Genomic DNA, 22,402 nt, shown 5'->3' with positions numbered 1-22,402 from the left:
CCCTGTGGTATTATACTCTGAAGAGGTCCCACCCTACCCCAAATCCCCCCCCCTTCCCATGATCCAGCCCTAAAACTCCAGGTATTTTCCCAACCCAGAGCTGGTTTGAGTATTCAGGTGTGTTGAAAAGTTATGTGTCTTGTGGCATTCTTCCCCCGTCCTTCTTCCCCCCTCCGCCCAGGACCACAGCCCCCAGAGTCCAGCATAACATTGCAACTCCGTTCGAGACAGGACGGGTTTTAAAAATGTCATTAAGAAAAAGCAAGATCCCGATTTCAAGGTCAAATGTTGGTGCCTTAACGGACGGAAACACAGTCACAATTACTAATCAGCAGGAGCCATATGATTATTTTCCCCCACTCTTATAATTGCAGTGTTTATTGGCTACAGCACTTTAAAATGTAATATATTTCACAAAGTTGACATTGATGCATGGCCGGAATTTGGAACGTCTTTGGCTTCTGTCCCACTGGATAATGTGATCAGGTGCTCTGCAAAAGAAAAAAGGGGGGAAAATAACCTTATTAATAATCATGATTCTTGTGGAAGGAAGGAAGGAGGGAGGGAAGGAAGGAAGGGGAGAGAGAGGAAGGAAGGAAGGAAGGAAGGAAGGAGAGACAGGGAAGAAGGAAGGAAGGAAGGGGAGGGAGGGAGGAAGGAAGGAAGGAAGGAAGGAAGGGGAGACAGGGAGGGAGGGAAGGAAGGAAGGAAGGAGAGAGAGGGAGGGAGGGAGGGAGGGAGGAAGGAAGGAAGGAAGGAGAGAGAGGGAGGGAGGGAGGGAGGGAGGGAAGGAAGGAGAGGGAGGGAGGGAGGGAGGGAGGGAGGGAGGGAGGGAGGGAGGGAGGAAGGGGAGACAGGGAGGGAGGAAGGAAGGAAGGAAGGGGAGACAGGGAGGGAAGGAAGGAAGGAAGGAAGGAGAGGGAGGGAGGGAGGGAAGGAGGGAGGAAGGAAGGAAGGAAGGGGAGACAGGGAGGGAGGGAAGGAAGGAAGGAAGGGGAGACAGGGAGGGAGGGAAGGAAGGAAGGAAGGAGAGAGAGGGAGGGAGGGAGGGAGGGAAGGAAGGAAGGAAGGAAGGAAGGAAGGAAGGAAGGAGGAAAGCAATCAAGCACAGAGAAGTTGTAACCACCATCTAAGGAACAATGCCTCAAACCAATGGAAACAGATTCTAAAAAACTGACCAAAACGGCATTTGCTTTGTGAAAGCCCTAACCCTTTATAAGGCAGTTCCTCTGGAACCCGGAAGAAATTAAGCCAACCAGTCCCAAGGTTAGGTTTTGGTTTGGCAAAGCCCCGGGTGTGTCCTGCAGGGAGAAAAGGCTGCGGCTACGAGTGGGGGCAGCCTTTGGTCTCCATCTTAGAGCCCCGGGGAAAGAGGGAGGTCACAAACTGCCAGCCAGACGTGGCCAAACTCTAAGCGACGTGAAACAGATGGTGTCGGATCGCGGAGGCGGCTGCTTGGCTGACTCCGGCCTCCTGCCGTTGCGGCTCCCTGCCTTCCGCTAAGCGAGGGGACGCAGCCTCCATCCCCGCGTTTATTTATAACAGATGAGCCGTGTTGCCTCCAGGGCCTGGGAGGTTGTTATCTTAATAGCGAGTAATATTTGTAAGCAAATAATAAGAGACGGAGGCCTGGGGCACTGAGCTCCCTCCTGTCTCCTGCCAGAATGAATCCCTCTTTGGGAAGGAGCTGGATGACCTCTCTGCGCCTTCGCAGTAAGTGCAGAATCCGGGAGAAGGTTCCAGAGGAGAGCATCCCGGGGCCATTGTCCGAGTCATGAGAACCGCACAGGAGAGAGCCCGTTTTGATTTCTTCCCCTCCATTCAGAGCTGCTGCTGTGTTTCCTCCCCCACTGCCCGTCATTAGACGTCTCCACCGGACCGTTTGGGAACGTCCGTTCTCCAGCAAAGGGCTTGGCTTTACGTGGCAAACTGTTCCACGCTGAAACGGGTCCAACACAGTACACGGGCTGTGCTGGAACATGCAAGATCCGTAGTGCGTGTGATTCAGAAATGTATGAAGAACATCCAGCAGGGGGCATCAGAGGAGACGTGCATTTAAATGACTGCAGATGACAATTAATTAGTTCGTTCTCCCTCCCTCTCCTTTCTACACGGAGGTCTTTTTCTTCAAATAAAACTATTTCATTCTTTCCAGCAGCTTGGTGCTTAGAAGAAGAAGAGTTGGGGGTTTTAATACCCAGCTTTTCTCTCCCCGAAGGAATCCCAAAGCGGCTTACCTCTGTATCCCCTTTCTCTCCCCGCAACAGACACCCTGTGGGATAAGTGGGGCTGGGAGAGCTCTGAGAGAACTGTGATCGGTCCAAGGTCACCCAGTTGGCTTCCTGTGTTGGAGAAGTGGGGAATCAAACCCGATTCTCCAGATTAGAGTCTGCTGTTCTCGAGCACAGCACTATGCTGGCTCTGCCAACAGGCCAAAAGCCAGACAAACTTGTTTTCCGAAACTCTACTCTCCAAGTGACCCACCTTGCATTCTGATATGATCCGCTGTCCAACCACTCTCTGAAACGGATCAGAGAGTTCTGAAAAATTGGCAGCCGTTTTTCACGAGCAATAGCGTTTGCTTTCACTATTTGCCGGCAGGAGGCGAAACCTGATGGATAATGAGATGCAGCATTGACTGCTGAGGTGTCATGTTCTCTCACAGAGAGTTCCAGTTTCTACCTTCAGGGAGTACCTACCATATTAGCTTAGAGTCCATGAATGTCAGAATTTGGAAGCTAAACAGGATCAGTATTTGGCTGGGAGACCAGCAAGGAAGACTATGTAGAGGAAAGCATGGGGAAAATTGCCTTCTCTCCCTTGCCTTGGAAGTCCCTTGCTGGGGTTACCATACGTTTGGGATGGGGGACCACCAAGGGAGGCTCTGCAGAGGAAGGCCATGGCCAAACACCTTTGTTTGGCTCTTGCCTGGAAAGACCCTTGCTGGGGCTATCATGAGCTTTTGATGGGGGACCGCTGAGGGAGGGAGGGAGGGAGGGAGGGAGGAAGGAAGGAAGGAAGGAAGGAAGGGGAGGGAGGGAAGGAGGAAGGAAGGAAGGAAGGAAGGAAGGAAGGAAGGAAGGAAGGGGAGGGAGGGAGGGAGGAAGGAAGGGAGGGGAGGGAGGGAGGGAGGGAGGGAGGGAGGAAGGAAGGAAGGAAGGAAGGAAGGAAGGAAGGAAAGAAGGAAGGAAGGAAGGAAGGAAGGAAGGAAGGAAGGAAGGAAGGAAGGAAGGAAGGAAGGAAGGAAGGGGAGACAGGGAGGGAGGAAGGGAGAAAGGAAGGAAGGGGAGACAGGGAGGGAGGGAGGGAGGGAGGGAGGGAGGGAGGGAGGAAGGAAGGAAGGAAGGAAGGAAGGAAGGGGAGACAGGGAGGGAGGGAGGGAGGGAGGAAGGAAGGAAGGAAGGGAGGGAAGGAGGGAGGAAGAAGGAAGGATAGAGCTGATCTCAGCATGGTGGACTTTTCTTCCTTCCACCTAAAAGCAACAACAAATCCTTGTCGGTCTAGAGGGAAGCAGAGTTTTCTTTGGCAGGAACAGAGATGTTACACGGACTGGCTGCTGCCACATTCTGAGTCCCACCAGCTCAGGACTGTCCACACGCTGATTGGCAGGGGCTATTCTTCGGAGCAACCTGCTTCAGCCCCGCATCGGATATCGATTGCCTTTCGCCTTCAGAGAACAATTCACAGAGCTGGTTTAATCTGCTGAAGTTTATAGGAACATCCTCCGGAGGGTTTTGGAACAAGCCGGGTGAAAGGGAGGGCAACCATCTCCCACAAAGGCCTCCGACAAGGAGCAGGAAATAAATTACATCTCCCCCCCCCCGCCCCTCCCTCTCACTAGGAGGCTCTTCTATGCTTTTAGAAATAGTAATTCCTGGGTTGTTGTTATGTGCGAAGTCGTGTCCGACCCATCGCGACCCCATGGACAATGATCCTCCAGGCCTTCCTGTCCTCTACCATTCCCCGGAGTCCAATTCCTGGGATTAGCCACTAATTGTTGCAGGCTGAAGCGCACATCCTGTTCTGTTTGGGAGTGCCCAGGACATCTGTTTGGCATCCAAGAGGTCCCTGGTTCAATTCCTGCTCAAAGATCCGTTAGTAGGCAGCTTCTGTTTAGTAGGAACAGTGGGAGGGGCTACAGCTCAGTGGTAGAAGATCTGAGGTCCCAGGTTCAATCCCTGGCATCTCCAGTTAAAAAGGGCCAGTCAGAAGGTGATGGGAAAGACCTCAGGTTGAGACTTTGGAGAGAACAGAACTGCTCTGTGAGAACAGCGCTCACAGGACTGTGACTAGTTTAAGGTTTCGCAGCTGGCTGCATGTGGAGGAGCGGGCAAGCAGAACCGTCTCTTCCGATTAGAGGCCGCTGCTCTTAACCAACTCCATCAAGCTTGCTCTAAAGATATGTCATGCGTGGTTTTTCTTATCTATATGCCTTTTGAGCCTGCAGGCAGCTGTGGAATGCTGACAAAATGGCTACCACAAAATGGCTGCTGCGGGAGGTGGAGCCAGCAACAAAATGGCTGCTACAACTTGCCTCAGTCCCACAGAGAAGACCCTTGTCTGTGGTGGCAGCCACTCCAAAACAACATATTTTTTTAAAAAAAACCCTGCACAGTCAGTTTAAAATCTTTCTGAACAAAAGCTCCACCTGCCACCACCCACTTTCTAAAATAACTTGGCAGGCTCCAGAAGAGGTGTGGTCAGCTGCCAGGATGCCCCCAATGGGGACCCCTGATCTCCATTAACAACTGCATTTCATACCCATGCTGCAAATGCCAACATGGATGCAATATCCTGTCAACCTTACCTCACTCAAACTTCCTCGGTTACCCATGCAGCAAGCTCCTGATTGGATCACCTTTGGGTTTGTTTTGGGTTTGGGCGGAAATTTGTCTCCAGACCCATCTTGAGCACATATCTGTGTGCTGCAGGGACAGGTTGCGCCTTGCTAGTATGTCCCCGGTTAGTTGCACATCCTGACGAGGGATGGGTGATTCGGTTCAGAGAAGCAGAAAAGTATCCCAATCAATGCTGATTGGAATACTTTTCAGACCCATTTGAGCTGAATTGTCCATCCCTCCACTTTAATCGGGCCAAATCAGAGGGGGCCGAAATGTGACTCAGTGATTTGGTGATGATTCGGCCAGTTTAAAGAAAGGAAGGGGAGGGAGGGGGAAGAGCTTGGTGGGCCCTTTAAATGCCCAGGCTTCTTTGGCAGCATCCACACTCTCCACTGCTAGATAAGGCTAGGTGGGGAGGCATTTAAAGGAAGCTGCTGATCATAACACATCAGTGGCTTGGTGTGCCCTTTATAAGCTTCTCCCCACTTTCTCATGCAGTGGAGACGCTCTCTGCAGCCTAGGGAAGTGGGGTGTGTGGAAAAATGGGGGGTGGAAAAGAACTGAGGGCTGATCCTGCGTTGAGCAGGGGGTTGGCCTGTATGGCCCCTTCCAACTCCATGATTCTGTGATTCAATGATTCTATGAACTGGAATTGATTTGGCCGAATCTGAACCAGGGACAAGCAGTTTGGGTGGTTTAGATCCGACCTGAATCAATTCTGGCTGAATCTGAAACTGTCTGGATTTTTTCCTCCCTGCTCACATAGCTACTTGTGACTAATTGCACACTTAACACAGTTCACAAGCTAAAATTTCTCAATTGTCCCTGAAGAGGCACATATGCCCCCAGCATCATGGTCTGGCCATTAAATCGACCTACTGGTCAAGCAGGGTGCTTCATACCCTCTTGGTACCTGCACAGTCAGATAGACGCCCAAAGTGATCCCAGGAACTGATGTTGAGCATATCAAAGTTCAGGGGCAGACCCTGGAAGTACACAGAGGCATCCAAGTAGTAAGCTGCAACTCAAAAATGCCAAATGTTTTCCTCCTCTTTTAAGGCTAGGCCTTGTAACCATTGGAGGTGGTAGTGGGAGCAGATGAGCGGCTGGCGGGCAAAGGGGGTGGGGGCTGCGGAAAATCCATGCAAGCAATGTGGCGATCCATTGATGTCAATCAGACAGCAGGATGCAAACTGACCTAATCAACAGCCAGCCCTCCCTGGCATGGCCAATGGGAGCAGAAAAGAAATCTTGATATCAATGCTAGAGCGGCAGCCTCTCATTGGTTTTTTTATCCAGCCGGAAAAGTTTGTTAAAAAGTAGTAAGCAAATAATATGTCCCAAAGACAGAACGTATGTGCCCTTTCTGGCTCCAGAAGGCATTTAAAAATCACTTCCATTTCAGAAAGAGTCAGGGGATATTTGAAAGGTTTTTATTTAAATGAGTTTCCGGACTGTGTTATCCCTTAAGCTCGGGGCAGGTCATAGCCATTAAAATGTAAAAACGATGGCCTGATTCTAGCATAACAATTTTTCCCCCGAGTCATTTGATGACTTCGGAAAGCGACGGTGTAGACCACAATGCGCGGTGCGTGGCAGGCAGCCTCCAAGGTCCAAGAAAATTATGCACAAAGTAATCGCCAAGTTCCCATGAAAATGAAACTCAAGTCAATATGTATATATATTTCTCCTCTGTTATGGAACGTAGTTTCAAAACTGGCTGAAAGGAACCTTCTTGTCTTCAGAGTCATTGCCTAGTTTGCCCAGAAAAGGCTGTAGATTCCCATGAATTGTCCTGAGTTCTCTTGAGTTAGTAGAAAGGGGAACCAAGGACTTCAGATCTCTCTGAGGGAAGAATCAAAGGACTCGAAGATCTCCATTTCTATTCTACTGGTGTTTGACAAAGGAAAGTTCTTGATAGCGTCCTAGCAGTCTTCAAGGATGGGCTGCCTAAGGAAGTGGGGAGCTCCCCCTCCCTGGCTTTCTTCAAGCAGTGGCTGGACAGATCCTTCCCCTGGATGCTGGAGGATGATCCTGCACTGAGCAGGGGATGGGACTAGATGTCCTGCATGGCCCCTTCCCACTCTAGGATTCTAGGGGTCTAGTTCAGCAGTGGGATGGGCTTCCTAAGGAGGTGGGGAGCTCCCTCTCACTGGCTTTCTTCAAGCAGCGGCTGGACAGATCCTTCTCCTGGACGCTTGAGGCTGATCCTGCACTGAGCAGGGGGTGGGACTAGATGGCCTCCATGGACCCTTCCCACTCTGGGATTCTAGGATTCTAGTTCAGCAGTGGGATGGGCTGCCTCAGGAGGTGGGGAGCTCCCCCTCACTGGCCGTCTTCAAGCAGCGGCTGGACAGATCCTTCTCCTGGATGCTTGAGGCTGATTCTGCATTGAGAAGGGGGTTAGTCAGGTGTGGCCAAACCGTGGCTCTCTGAATATCCATGGACTACAATTCCCATAAGCCCCTGCCAGCACTGGCAGGGACCTATGGAAATTGTAGTCCATGGACATCCAGAGAGCCACAGTTTGGCCTCCCATGGACTAGATGGTTTGCCCGTCTCCTTCCAGCTCTCTCATTCTATACCTTGAAACGCTTGTTGTTCTCTGGGGTACATCTAGACTTGAAGCTACTGCAGACCAACATGGCTGCACTCTGAAACCATCTCTCCTGTCTCGGGTGGGGTTACGTGTGTGTAAAGTGCCGTCAAGCCACAACCAAGTCCTGGCAACCCCAGCAAAGTGCTTTCAAGGCTAGTGAGATGCAGAGGTGGTTGGTCATGGCCTTCCTCTGTAGAGCCTTCCTTGCCGATCTCCCATCTATGTACCGACCCACCTTAGCTTCTGAGATCTGAGTAGACTACAGCATTTCATATCCGTGGATAGGGTTATGCTCCCCTTGAAAAGTCAGGTTTGCTGTGCCCAATTTTGGCATCCGTGTTAGCTGCATCTGTCCCTGGATCAGCCAGATCTAGCCACAACACTCCATGCCTAAGATCCCTCTAGACTGGACTACTGCAATTCAGTCTACTTGGATCTACCTTTGAAGAGTGTTCCAAAGCTCCAGCTAGTACAGAACTCTGTGATTGTAATGCTGGTCACTGCCAATGATTGATTGTTGGCAGAGTTTACATATGCAAAAAGGTGCAGAGCTTTGATTGCTTAGGGAACAAACAGCTTTATTGAGAAGAGAATCAGCTTTTGTAAAGGGAGTGCGTTCCCCCACAGCCTTGGGAATCCCTGGAAATCCCTCTCCTTTCTGACAAAGTTTGTTTCTTTATTTACTTTGGAATTCAAGTTCCGTCCTCTTCAAAAGCTTACGGTGGATCTCAATAATATAAAAGATAAATGACAAATATAGAAGAAAATTTATAATAATATTAAATTTGACAATTGGGTATTAGGACATTAAAATACAGGATAAAATATTCAAATTGACCATAATACTTTGTCCCCCATAGAGAGTGGGGGGGAGGGGCTTGAAGACAACATTCAGCAGAAGTTTTAGTTTGGCGGAGTTGGACAGAGAGGCCAGAAGAAGAAGAAGAAGAAGAAGAAGAAGAAGAAGAAGAAGAAGAAGAAGAAGAAGAAGAAGAAGAAGAAGAAGAAGAAGAAGAGTTGGTTCTTATATGCCACTTTTCTCTACCCAAAGGAGTCTCTAAGCAGCTTACATTCGCCTTCCCTTTCCTCTCCCCTCAACAGATACCCTGTGAGGTGGGTGAGGCTGAGGAAGCCCTGATATTACTGCTGGGTCAGAAAAGCTTTATCAGTGCTGTGATGAGCCCAAGGTCACCCAGCTGGCTGCACGTGTGGGAGTGGGGAATCAAACCCGGCTTGCCACATTAGAAGTCCGCACTCCTAACGACTACACCAAGCTGGCTCTCCATAGTTCTTTCCCATCACCTTCTGCCAGATCTTTCAACTGCAGATACCAGGAATTGAACCCGGGACCTTCTGCAAGCCAAGGAGATGCTCTACCACTGAGCCCCATATGCTCCCCCCCTCCCCCCGTGAAATACTTTTAAGAGACACAAAGGCAGCATGTGAGGAAAAGGTGCTAGTTTTGTATATAGCCGGAGTGTTTTGCACAGGAAAAGACCAAACATTCGATTCATCCATTCTCAAATGAGACATCAGAAGTGCCTTCTGCTCTACATGTCTGCATAGTTTGCCCTCAAACAGATTCCTGGCACCATGGCCCTTTGGCCCTGGTCCAAACTTTAATTTCCTTTGGCTTAGGAAACTCTGGCACCCGTTTCATTGTCTCTCTGCCCAAATGCTCCGGAACTGCCACTTCTAATAAAGAGAATTATAAGGCGATCTCACGGAGTCGTAGCAGCATTGAGTGCTGGACCACTGGATCTGCCAATGTTCTCTTCGGACCTTTTATTTAAGACTTTACTGGCCATGTCCAGATGATGCCCCCTCCCCAAAAAAACCACCTCTCCCCCAGAATTCCTAGTCAGTCTGGTCTGGTGGAAATTCACATCCTGACCTTAAAGTAGTGATTGGCCTTTCTCTGGGCAGTCAAGAAAGGGCCACAAGAACTAAGCTCAGAGCCAATCCCTTCTGCCCACCCACTCACCATCTGCCTAAGTTCAAGGAACCACCATTTCTGTGAGGTGGCTCTTGAGCCTCCGCTTAAAAACTTCCAAAGAGGGAGAACCCACCACCTCCCGAGGAAGCCCGTTCCACTGAGAAACCCCTCTAACTGTTTTGATCTGCTACTTTCCCCCATCATTCCAGCATTTCTTCAACACAAATTTCTCTCCCCCCCCCAAAAAAAAAAAACCCTCAAGCAAACAAATTTTTATCACAACAAAATAAACATTGACAAAATATTGAGCTGGGCTCTGATTCTCTGATGCCTTTTTCGGCAGCAAGGACAAACTCTGCTTTTTGCAAACGACAAACCCAGAAGAAGAAAACTTGGCAGGACGGACCAGATCTCTGCTTCTGTATCTTCTCCCTTCCAGCCTCCCAGTTTTGACTGTTTATTGAGTCTGTCCAAACAAAGCCCCACCGTTCTCCCTTTGCAGACACGTTCCCCCACCCAGCCATGTGTCGGTTCTCAAGGCCGATTTGCATTTCAAAGGCTTTCGGCAGTGCCGTGTGCCAATCACTTCCCATCAAGAGAGGCCTTTGAACAAGGAACATCTGCTGGGCCATTGGCAGAACATGGCTGGAGGTGGCCCCCTTGGAACTGGCTCCTCTGAAATATCTGGGGGGAAACACTGGCACACCATTCAGAATCGCACCAAAATGTTCATATCTTACGGTAGAAGATATACTTGGAGTGTGGTGTGGTGGTTAAAAGCGGAGGACCTAATCTGGAGAACCGGTTTTGATTCCCCACTCCTCTGCATGCAGCCGGCTGGGTGGCCTTGGGCCAGGCACAAGTTCTCTTAGGGCTGTTCTTGCAGAACAGTTCTGTCAGAGCTCTCTCAGCCCCACCGACCTCACAAGGTGTCTGTTGCAGTGAGAGAGAGGGAAGGGTGTTCGGAAGCAGGTTTGGGACTCCTTCGGGTAGTGAAATGGGAAATAATTAACCGGCTCTTCTTCTAAATAAATAATGGTAATACGCAAATAACGGCACAAAATTCATATACTGGCGGAAACCCAAAAGAGCATGCATTTGCACAAGAGGGAAGATGCAAAATCAATATGGGGGCCAAGAGAGGTCAAAATAATATAGATGCCAAGTTTGATATCCTTCCTGTTGCAGAACCAAGATTGAGTCCAATAGCACCATCAAGACCAAAAATGTTTTTATTCAAGGTCTACGTTTTCGTGCATGTGTGTATTTCGTCAGTTTTAAGCAATACCAGTTTTAAGCAATACTCTAACGACTAGACCCGTGTGCAAACCGAATAGCTGACCGAGCACTGATATTTTCCTGAGCCATTATGACATGTGTTTTGGGATTGGGAAGCAAATTTCTTCCAGGCCAGGCTGGCCAGGGATTCTGCTGTGGAGAGGGGGCAACATCTGGACATGGAATGAGGGTCACTGTGCGGGGGCAGGTAGTTGTGAATTTCCTGCTTTCTGCAGTGGGTTGGACTAGATGACCCTGGAGGTCCCTCCCAACTCCGTGATTCCATTAAACGCTGGCCAAGAAATTCCTACAAGTCAGCCCTGGTGTGGTGGTTATATGTGCTCTCACGTCTGAGCCAACTTACGGCCACCCAGGAGGCTTTTCACGGCAAGAGTCTTCCAGAGGTGGTTTTCCACTACCTGCCTCTGCAGAACAATTTGGACTTTTGTGGTGGTCTCCCATCTGAGCCCCAACCAGAGCTGACCCTGTTTAGCTTTTGAGATCTCACAAGATCTGGCAAGCCTGGTTCCTCCAGGTCAGGTCATCTCTTAGGTATGCCCTATTCACATTGCAAAAGACGCGGGCGTTAAATGAGGTTTACAAGCATGTGTTATAAATGCGGGGACCTCCTTGCCTTGCAGTGAATAAGAAGGGTTGGGAAACTTCCGCTGGTTCCCTAGGAGCTGCCCCCGCAAGCCTGCCCAACAGAACCTTGTAGTTTTGCAAGTTAACTAGAGAGAGGAAGACGGAGTGGTTCTTGTCTTCCCTTGAGTCGCCAGACAAAGGGTGGTCTTCTGTGCCATACTCTTGACCAGACGCCCTTGTCACGGGCTGCCTTCATTTGCAAAATCCACAGTAATGGGACCTGACGGCCACTTTGCTGTCAGCATGAGTCACCCGACAAAACAAGGCCGGCTAAATATACACTCCAGAGAGGCCCACAATGGCATTAAATGACTACGTCACTGGTCGAGACTCCTCTCCAAAGCTCTCACGGATGCTCAGGCTGCAGTTTTTCAGAGGAGACTCAGGACTGAACAAGGAGTTATTTTTTAAACGTTCTTTGCAATAGGAACAGCCAGATTTCAAAGCTACCGAACCCATCACAGAGCAGATTCAGAGGTTTCAAAGATATGGGCCCCGTTCATCAAGAATGCAATGCTGCCCACAGGAACTGCCCCCTGCCCTCCTCGAAGGGACCACCTTTCAAATATTTTAAGAGAGCCGTCCTGTCCCCTCTCAGCCTCCTCTTCTCCAGGCTGAACATGCCCAAGTCCCTCAGCCTTTCCTCACAGGGCTTGTCCCCCAGGCCCTGGATCCTCCTCCTTGCTCTCCTCTGCACCCTCTCCCTTTTGTCCACAACCTTTTTGCTTCCTCTCTGGCCTGGTAGGGGAATTGCCTCATATGGGTGAGATCTGGTCCCACATCTTGAGTATTGTCTACTCAGACTGGCAGTAACTCCCCAGGGTCTCAGGCATAGATCTTTCCCATCACCTTCTGCCTGGTCCTTTTTAACTGGAGATGCTGCTAGGAACTGAACCCTTCTGCCTGCCAAGTCGATGCTCTGCCACAGAGCCATGGCCCCTGACCTGAAGATTAGCCACAACATACAAACATATGAAGCTGCCCATATACTGAATCAGGCCACGGGTACATCAGGGTCAGTATTGTCTATGTGGCCAGACCACGGCTTTCAAGGGTCTTTTCACATCACCTACGACCTGACTTTTTGAGCTGGAGATGCCACGGTTTGGACCTGAGAACTTCTGCAGGCCAAGCAGATGTTCTGTCATTGAGCCACAGCTTCCCCTGGAACCTCTAGATCAGGGGTAGTCAACCTGTGGTCCTCCAGATGTTCATGGACTACAATTCCCATGAGCCCCTGCCAGCGTTACTGGCAGGGGCTCATGGGAATTGTAGTCCATGAACATCTGGAGGACCACAGGTTGACTACCCCTGCTCTAGATAAGAACCAACTCTTCTTCTTCTTCTTCTAGATGGAAGGGCAGGGTGGAGCTGTTTTAGAAGCCAACATGGTAGAATGGTTAAGAGCAGTGGCCTATTCCCCACATGCCATCAGATGGGTGACCTTGGGCCAGTCAGAGTTCTCTCAGAGCTCTTTCAACCCCACTACCCAGGGTTTTTGTTGTGGGGAGAGAAACAGAAGGCGATTGTAAGCCGCTTTGAAACATCATTGGGCAATGAAAAGCTGGGTACAAAACCTCTCCTTTTCCTCCTCCTCCTCCTCCTCCTCCTCTTCCTCCTTCCCTGTTCTTCCTCCTGGGGCTGCTAGCAGGGGCTCATGGGAGTTGCAGTCCATGGACATCTGGAGAGCCACAGCCTGGTCTATACCCTGTCAAGGTCCTTCCTTCTCCAGAAGAACCTCACATCTCCAGGTCTTTCTGACCCCGGAGATGGTGACCCTAGCCAGCCGTAAGTCGGAGGATAGGCATTCCATCCAGCGGCCCCCCTTCCTGTCTCATGATGCCCCCGGGGGTAGGCATCATTCTCGTTCCATGCATTCCAATAACCCCTGCGAAAGTGAACCTAAGGGAGACTTCGACTGCAAATCAGAAACCGATTTGGGTTGTGGCGCTTGAGGAGGAGCAGGCAGGAATGTCTCCCGTGAGACATCTGACAGCCATCTCATGCAAATGATCGGTGATAGAACACGACCGGCTTCTACGGAGTATTTTATCCAGCACTGTCTTGGATGGATGTACATTCTCAATGGGGTGACCTCATAGATCTTCTTCCCTCCCCGTTGAGACGTTGAGGATAATGGAAGAGCCCAGAGAAGTCCCAGGTGCGCGGCTTAATAATCCCAAATGCGATTCTCCTCTGCGTAACGGCCTGCGTTTCCCAATCTAATTTTCTCGAGGGCTCCAGGGAGTTAAAAGTTTGCATGAACTTTGCTGTACTTTGCCGTTTGAAAACACGGGGCAATCAGCCTGAAAGGCCGAAACGGGCAGGTTCGGTGGGGAAGACGCCTTATTGAAAGGAGAGAGTGCCAAGCGAATTCGCTGGCTTAAGAGGCGGGCGGGAGATGGATGCTGATCACCCAACCATGGAAATCACCAAGCTCTTGAAAACAGATAGATAATGGAGGAACTTAGACAACAAATCTGAATTCAATTTAGCAGGCAAAGAAAGGCTTTTTGCACACAGCAATGGCCTCCAAGGACATCTCTGGAACTCCACAACCCTGGAGTCCCCACCATGGTACTCATGGGCACCGATGACTTCTCTGGCTTCCAAATCGTATTTATGGAAAGTAGGAGGCAGGTGGGGCTTTTAGAGATTTCATTGAGTGTGTAGATTTTTTTAAAGGTTGCTTTGGCAGCAGCTGGTACCCCAGCAGTAAGATATTCACTGGATGACAGAAGGAAAGATGTGGCAGCCATTTTGCCTCCAGCAGCAGCTCTTTTGCGGCAGCCATTTTGTGGCTGGCTCCACCTCCAGCAGCTGCTCTTATAGCATTCATTTCATAGGTATTATTAAGAAATTAAAAGACGCTTGATCCTGGGGAGGAAAGCTATGGCAAATCTAGACAGCATCCCAAAAAGCAGAGACATTACCCTGCCAACTAAAGTGCGTTTAGTCAAGGCTATGGTCTCCCCAGTTGCCATGTATGGCTGTGAAAGTTGGACCATAAGGAAGGCCGAGCATCAAAGAATTGAGGCTTTTGAACTCTGGTGCTGGAGAAGACTCTTGCGAGTCCCTTGGACTGCAAGGCGAACAAACTGGTCAGTCCTAGAGGAGATCAGCCCTGCCTGCTCCTTAGAAGGCCAGATCCTGAAGATGAAACTCAAATACTTTGGTCACCTCATGAGAAGGAAGGACTCCCTGGAGAAGAGCCTAATGCTGGGAGCGATCGAGGGCAAAAGAAGAAGGGGACGACAGAGAATGAGGTGGCTGGATGGAGTCCCTGAAGCAGTCGATGTGAACTTAAATGGACTCCGGGGAATGGCAGAGGACAGGAAGGCATGGAGGATCTTTGAGGGTGGGGGCAACCAGATCTTCTTTGCCACGCTGGCCTCAACACCACAAATTATCCAGTCGAGTTAATTCTCAAGACTATACGATAAGTCAAGTATCTAGCCAAAACACATCCGCATCAAAATCAGAGACAGAAATCCATAGCCTATTTTCCATCTCAGTGGCTACCCCCAATTTGTCCTTAGTTTGATGGCGTTCACTTGCACAGACTCCCTTTCGGCCCCAGGAACCTAATGATATTTCCCCCCCTTGTGGAGGCTCGAATGGAATTGCACAAACTTTCATTTTTCTAATCCCCCTGGATTTATTTCCATTGTGATTCAGTTTATCGCCCATCTAGGCAATGACATCAGATCATCATTTATCTGCAGAGCACGGCAGCACACTGAGGCTGGCGACCGCGAAGACGCCACCAAAAAGCATTTTCACCTCCTCCGAGTCCTCTTTGGCTCTGCTGACAGCGCACATTCCCCTCATCTTCCGGCATTCCGGCCCACGCTGATTGTGTGCTTTGTTCTGAGGGTGTGAGAATTGGAGTCCTTCGGTGCATTTCTCATTTTAACAATCTCGCCAGGATCTCGGGAAGACCCAGAAGCATATGTGAACATGACTGACTTTATCAAGAAGAGGGAGAAGGAGAAGGAGAAGGAGAAGGAGGAGAAGAAGGAGAAGGAGGAGGAGGAGGAGGAGAAGGAGGAGGAGGAGAAGAAGAAGAAGGAGAAGGAGAAGGAGAAGGAGAAGGAGAAGGAGAAGGAGGAGAAGGAGAAGGAGGAGGAGGAGAAGAAGAAGAAGGAGAAGGAGAAGAAGAAGGAGAAGGAGAAGGAGAAGGAGAAGGAGAAGAAGAAGAAGAAGAAGAAGAAGGAGAAGGAGAAGGAGGAGAAGAAGAAGGAGCTGTTTTTATACCCCACTTTTCACTACCTGAAGGAGACCCAAAGTGGCTTACAAACACCTTTCCCTTCCTCTCCCCAAACATCCTGTGAGATAGGTGGGACTGAGAGAGCTCCAAGAGAACAGCCCTGTAAGAGCAGCTCTAAGAGAACTGTGAGTAGCCCAAGGTCACCCAGCTGGCTGCAGGTTGAGGAGGGGAGGATTCAAACCCAGTTCTCCAGATTAGAGACTGCCATGCTTTAACCACTACACCATGCTGCCTCTCATTCTATATTCTACTTAGGAAAGAGGCAAGCCAGCCATGACATCTGTCTCGGAGAGAGACCGCGTGGCCCCAATCCTTGACTTAGGAAATGTTGCTATGGGAACAGAGGTCAAAACACCGGACCCACAATGAGGGAAGGAACACAAAATTTGGCAACCCAACAACAGCTCATCATTCTAAGGCAGGGGTACCTACCTCTGTGTAACAACCTTGCACTTTCTTGGTGGTCTCCCATCCAACTGCTAACCCGAGGCAACCCTCGTTAGCCTCAGCAACTGAGCTAGCCTGGGTCATCCAGGTCAAGGGAAGAGATGAGCAGAGGAGGTTTGCCATCTCCCATCCAAGCCCCAACCATGGCCAACTCTCCTTAGCTTCCGAGATCCGATTATGAGGTTAAGGGTCTATAGAAACAATGATGGAAGGGTGACATGAGAGAGGTTTACAAAATTCTGTATTGGATGGACAGGGGAGGCAGAGATAGAAGTCTTTGTCTCTCTTTCCTACAGTACAAGAACTCATGGGAATTCAATGAAATTATGGAACGGTAGACTTAGAACAGATACAAGGAAGTAGTTCTTGACCCAAAGAGCAATTCAGACGTGGAATTCCTTGCCACGGGAGGTGGTGGTGGCTACAAGCATCACAGACAGCTTCAAGAGGGGATGGGGAAAAGGATGGAGCAGAGGTCTATCAGTTGGCCAGAAGACTTAGATGCTCTGGGATAGTGATGCTCTGTATCCTTGGTGTTTGGGGGAAGGGAAAACAGTGGGAGTTCTGGAGTTCTGGTGCTGCTGGTGGACCTCCTGTTGCCCCCTGGGTTTAGGCCACGGTGTGACACAGACTGGAGGGGCCATTGGCCTAATCCAACATGGTTCCCCGTATGTTCTTATGTCTGTGATAGTGATGCTCTGTCTTCTTGGTACTTGGGGGCACAGTAAGAGAGCGTTTGGAATTCATCTCCAACTGGTGGACCTCTTGATGGCACCTGGAGTTTTGGCCACTGTGTGACACATAATGTTGGACTGGATGGGCCACTGGGCTCAACCAACATGGCTTCTCTTCTATCCTTATGGACCTTAATATAAAGCCTCGAGTGCTATTCTATATCTGCCTTTCCCCACTCTCCCATGTAATTTCTTCCCATAATTATCCCACCCATCTGTTGCCTGTTCTTAGCTCTGAAACTGTAACGTAATGATATAGATTTCCCCTATTCAGCTGTGTCCCTCTGCCGTCGATGCTAACTAAGGAAAACCCGTAAATTACTGATCGTTTTAGAAAGGGATTGTTCAGGACATACGTTCTGCAAGAACATAATCTCTCTCTCTCCTCCCCCCCCCCCTCCAACACGGGACATTAAACCTGAGTAAGTAAGAAATGAAAAATTGTTTCTGCTGCAAATGATTCCCTGCGGGACACTTTCCTTTCAGCAATTTCCACTTTGTGTCAGAAAGTTAAGGTCAGGCTCCTCAATGGAGGAGATAGTTGCATGCAGCAAAGAAGGGCAGAAGGGGACGGGCCAGGTTTACGGACCGATCCTTGGCCTGATCCTAGCCCACCTGGCTGGAAGGAGACCCAGAATGCCTCTTTTCCAATGGAGCCCTTGCATGGCGTGTTATGTCCCCAAAAAGGTCAACCCAATCGAAACCCAAGGAGCTGAAACTACGAGGCTTTCTGTTCTAGGCCCACCAAAGCTCAACCAGTGAGTTTCTGGAGATCTGCTTGGGCTTCCAAAAGGGTCAAAGAATCACAGAAGGGGACATATAGGCCATATAGTCCCACCCCCTGTTCAATGCATGATCAGCCACAAGCATCTAGGATTAGTATCGGTCCAGGTACTGCTTGAAGACCACGAATAATGGAGAGCTCTCCACCTGATCCAACATGGCTTTTCTTATCTTCTTATGTCTTGGGCAGGTATGCTCTGCATTCTTGGTACTTGGGGCTAGAATTCTGGAAATTCTCCTGCTCTTGCTCCCAAGCACCATCCACTCCAAGACTTTAAGAACCAGGTGGACCAAGACGTCCACCACCATGGCCCGAACTCTACTGTTGCCCCCTCCCCCAAGCACCAAGAAGACAGAGCATCCCTACCCTGGACAGTGTATTCCCTCCCTACCTTGTTGCTAACATCATGGACCTCTGCTCCAGATGTTTCTCCAATCTCCTCTAGAAATTGTCTGTGCTTGTAGCCCCTGCCCCTTCCCATGACGGCGAATCCCACGTCTTAATTGCTCCTATTCTGCTGACCCTTCAGCACAAAACGGAGCTTTCTATTCCAAAGAAGACATCCCACTGCAGATGACGGCTTTTGACATGCGGAACAATTTATTTATTTATTTATTTATTTATTTATTTATTCATTCATTCATTCATTCATTCATTCATTCATTCATTCATTTATTAGATTTATATACCGCCCTCCCCGAAGGCTCAGGGCGGTTTACATTAAACTAATCAACAATACATGAAACAATGGTGCCTCACATCGCAAAATGTTCTCCCAGGGTCATGAATGGTCCCGTCCGCCCAACTGATGGAGGTGAGGACGGAACAAGGGACACATGTGGACCTGCAATTCGCTATTCAGGCCAAGATTTCCAAGTCGGAACGGTTCTGAGCGAGCACCGCTGTACAAATGAATGCCGGCAAGATCGGCTGCCTCACTTATCTCCCCGCTGCAGTTGCCACTTAGCTCCGAAGTCGCTGTCCTAATCTCGGCTGCGGCAGCATTAGTGTCACCGGAGGATGGGGAGACTGAAGCAAGGATTCGTTTCTGCAAGTCCCGAGATTTAATCCTTGGCTCAGGTGTCGCTGCCCAGTGCGAGGTGCAGAGACGGACAATGGGTGGCCCCGGGCATGGGACCGTGCCCCCAAAGGGACGCCTGTTCCTCAACCTCCCAGGCAGTTTTCATTATGAAATGGTCAAATAAATAAAATCAAAAGAAGACTGGCTTTCATGTAGGAAAAGAAAATGCCGGATTTTGCCGGCACTACCTTGGCAGAGGACTGCGCCCTGGAGAACCCAGGCAAACCCCATGCTGTCAGATATCAGAAGCTAAGCAGAGCTGACCTGGCAGACCTCTGGGGTTTAGGGTGGGAACAGCAGGGGTCATGATGCAGAGGTAGGCTTTGGCAGAACCCCTCTGAACATCCCACGTACCTCACAGGGTGCCTGTTGCAGGGAGAGGAAGGGAAGGTGATGGTAAGCTGATTTGAGACTCCGTCAGGTAGTGAAAAGCGGGGTATAAAACCCAACTTCTTCCTCTGACCATTGAGAGCTTCTGCCAGCTCAATGGACTACATGCCAATGGACTACGATTCCCATGAACCTCTGCCAGCTCACACTGGCAAGGACCCCTGGGAATTGTAGTCTGAGAACAGGTGAGAAGTGCCACAATCTGGCCATCCCTGGTTGAACAAGCTGTCATGATAAACAAAACTGGCAGCCAGGAACGCGTGAAGAGAGGGGGTCCTTCAGGTGAGCGGCTCCCAGTTTGTGATACGGATTCCCATTTTAAAGAATCAAATTTCCATTTTTACAGCAATTGAAAAAAGAAAAAAATCCGGCCGCAATTCTACTTGTGGAGATAAATGCATGTGTAGGCATATTTTGTAAGTGGACGGGTGGGATTTGAAGGACAGCATGGCATGCTGGGAGACGGGAGCACCTGTGCAGCAGAACCGCCACTAAAAGGGACACCCGGGGGGGGGGGGGTAATGATGAGCAGATCAGAGACGGCCAAGATCTAGCGGTGCCTGAGGTGGAACATCAAAAGAGGCATCCCACAAGCAGGGAAAATCTAATCGCAGATCGCCTGAGTGACAATATCCTGTGTCCTTTAATGGCTTGCGAAATCTGCGGCCTGTTCCAGCCTCTTCGTTTTACTTGTTTGGGGGAAACCAAACACAACAAATTATTGAAATTAACCACAACAAAACCACTGCCAACGCTTGGAGGCTGCAGGGAGAATTGCTACTGGTGTAGTGGTTAGTGGCGCCGATTTATAATCTTGCAAACCAGATTAATTCTCTGATCCTCCCCCACATGCAGCCAGCTGGGTGACCTTGGGCTTCCACAGCACTGATAAAGCTGTTCTTCAGTAATATCAGGGCTCCCTCAGCCTCACCCACCCCACAGGGTGTCTGTTGTGGGGAGAGGAAAGGGAAGGTGACTGTAAGCCGCTTTGAGACTCCTTTGGGTAGAGAAAAGCAGCATATAAGAACCAACTCTTCTTCTTCTTCTTCAGTAATCTCAGGGCTCTGTCAGCCTCACCTCCCTCACAGGGTGTCTGTTGTGGGGAGAGGAAAGGGAAGGCAAATGGAAGCAGCTTTGAGCCTCCTTCGAGTAGAGAAAAGCAGCAGATAAGAACCAAATATTTTTTCTTCTTAGAATCTTTCTCCATTCCCAAGGACTAAAAGATATATGATGTCTTTTGAAAAGGTTCCAGCGGAAATCCAGGGAATTACGGGTTGGTCATTCTGAAGTCGATACCGAGAAAGTTGGCCAAATCTGTTATTCAAGACAGAATTAGTACACCCCTTTCACGATCGGGTTCAGTCTCTGGCATCTCCCGTCAAAAGGACCAGGCTGTAGGTGATGGGAAAGGCCTCCACCAGAGACCCCGGAGACCCACTGTGGGGTCTGAGTAGATGATACTGGCCTTGTTTGACCAAGGGTCTGGCTCAGCTGGAGGCATCAGTCCGGCTTCCTCTGCACAGAACAGGAAGTCAACAGCAAAAAAGTTCCCCGAGAAACAGCAGAAGAACTAATTCGGAAGCCGGCGGCGGTGGAAAGAGGGCCTCAGCTTGGCAATCCTCCGGGGGCTAGCAGAGGAGAACAGGGATTATCTTCAGTCCACGCAATCTGGGCCAGGCCATGCAAACAGGCAAGGCAGGAAGGCAGCGGCTGGCCGTGTCTTGGCTCATTCGTGAATGCATTCAAATGAGGACGGCTGAAAAGCCCGTCTCCAAAGCCTCCTTTTGCCGGACGGCCAAAAAAAAATCCCAAAACCCAAACACAATTAAAACCAAATCCATTTAAGAACAGGGCTGCTCATCCTCTGCGGCCTCCCAGATACCGGAATGGCTCCGAGGAAGCTGAGTTCGAATCCGGGGGTGGGGGTAGGGGTAGGGGGTGGGATTCTGTTCATGTTTTCTTCTACGTCTGCTTTGCCGTAAGGAGGTCCGGTTGCCCCAACGGAGGGAGGGCCTTGGCCCCATGGCAGCTGAAGGGACCTTTCACATTCAGGGGCCACGTGGGATCCTGGGGAAGAAAACTGGGGCTTGGATGCTGATGGCCAGTTAGGCTTGCCAACCTCCAGGTGGCAACTGGAGACCTCCCTCTGGTACAGTTGAGCTCCTGGAAATCATGATTTTAGGGGATTTGGAGGGTGGGAAGAGGATTCACAGGCATGTGCAGCCCACAGTGCCTCTTCTCCACTCGTGCAAGATTGCCTAACACCCGCAATACTTCTCTGCCCCCCCTCTCTCTCCTCTCTCTCTGTCTCTGTTTCTATCTCTGTCTCTCTCTGTCCCTGTCCCTGTCTCTGCCTCTCTCTCTCTCTCAGGTCCAGGCGTGCATGTAGGCCAGGCAGTCACATTATGCTACCCTTCGTGTCTTTTCTAAAATCCCCGGAGGACCAGGGTCCTTTTACTTATCGACTCCTCTCTCTCAGCCACAGAAACAGCAGCAGACACAGATTGTGTTCGCCTTGAAGGTGCTCCTGGACTCTGGTCCTTCCGCCCTGCTAACACAGCCGCCCATCTTGCTCTCTCTGAAGAAGGGAGCAGCAGAGATTTCGGAAAGCTCTTCTCTTGCCACAAAGGGCTACTGGGTCCTTGTTCTTTTCGGCTGCTCCAGACAGGTTAACCCAAACAAACAAGCAGTTAACTTTCATTGATATACTGTGAAGAAAGTAAGGTCGATGGGACCGCATTCCTTTCCCCTGTACTTCTGAACTGTTTCCCTGTTCCGACATTCTGGACCGGTTGTTATGAATACATTTTTTCCACATTTAGCTTTAAGCTGAGCTCCTCCTCAGCTTCCCTCTGCCATACTCTTTCGCCTCTCGGCTCCCTCACAATGAATTCACAAACGCTCCCTTAGCTGCAGTTTCCCATCTGTTGACTCTCACAGTACTGTCTGCCCAGCCCCTGCCCCGAAATTGAACCATCCCTAGCTCATAAAGGTAAAGGTATCCCCTGTGCAAGCACCGGGTCATGTCTGACCCTTGGGGTGACGCCCTCCAGCGTTTTCATGGCAGACTCAATACGGGGTGGTTTGCCAGTGTCTTCCCCAGTCATGACCGTTTTCCCCCCAGCAAGCTGGGTACTCATTTTACCGACCTCGGAAGGATGGAAGGCTGAGTCAACCTTGAGCCGGCTGCTGGGATCGAACTCCCAGCCTCAAGGGCAGAGCTTCAGACTGCATGTCGGCTGCCTTACCACCCTGCGCCACAAGAGGCTCTGCCCTAGCTCATAGACATGTGCAAAAGCCCTAGCTGGAGACGCTCTCATTCCTGACACGGTAAGTAGCTAGTGAGAAAACATGGAAAGAGAATGGAATGCAGCTATTTCCCTCTGCAACAATCTCC

General features: G+C 50.0%; 1 protein-coding gene across 8 annotated transcripts in view; it reads right to left on the bottom strand.

The window, feature by feature from the left end:
- Positions 1–346: 346 nt before the first annotated feature.
- TSNARE1 (t-SNARE domain containing 1) overlaps positions 347–22,402 on the bottom strand; it is a 325,772-nt gene continuing 303,716 nt past the window's right edge. For all 8 annotated transcript variants that reach the window (XM_077351364.1, XM_077351363.1, XM_077351365.1 and 5 more), the window contains one exon: positions 347–491. The gene's annotated coding sequence lies outside the window, so the exon portion shown is untranslated. The remainder of the gene's footprint in view (positions 492–22,402) is intronic.

This window comes from Paroedura picta, chromosome 9, assembly GCF_049243985.1.
Source record: "Paroedura picta isolate Pp20150507F chromosome 9, Ppicta_v3.0, whole genome shotgun sequence".
Taxonomy (NCBI): Eukaryota; Metazoa; Chordata; class Lepidosauria; order Squamata; family Gekkonidae; genus Paroedura; species Paroedura picta.
This window is presented reverse-complemented; position numbering and strand designations above follow the sequence as displayed.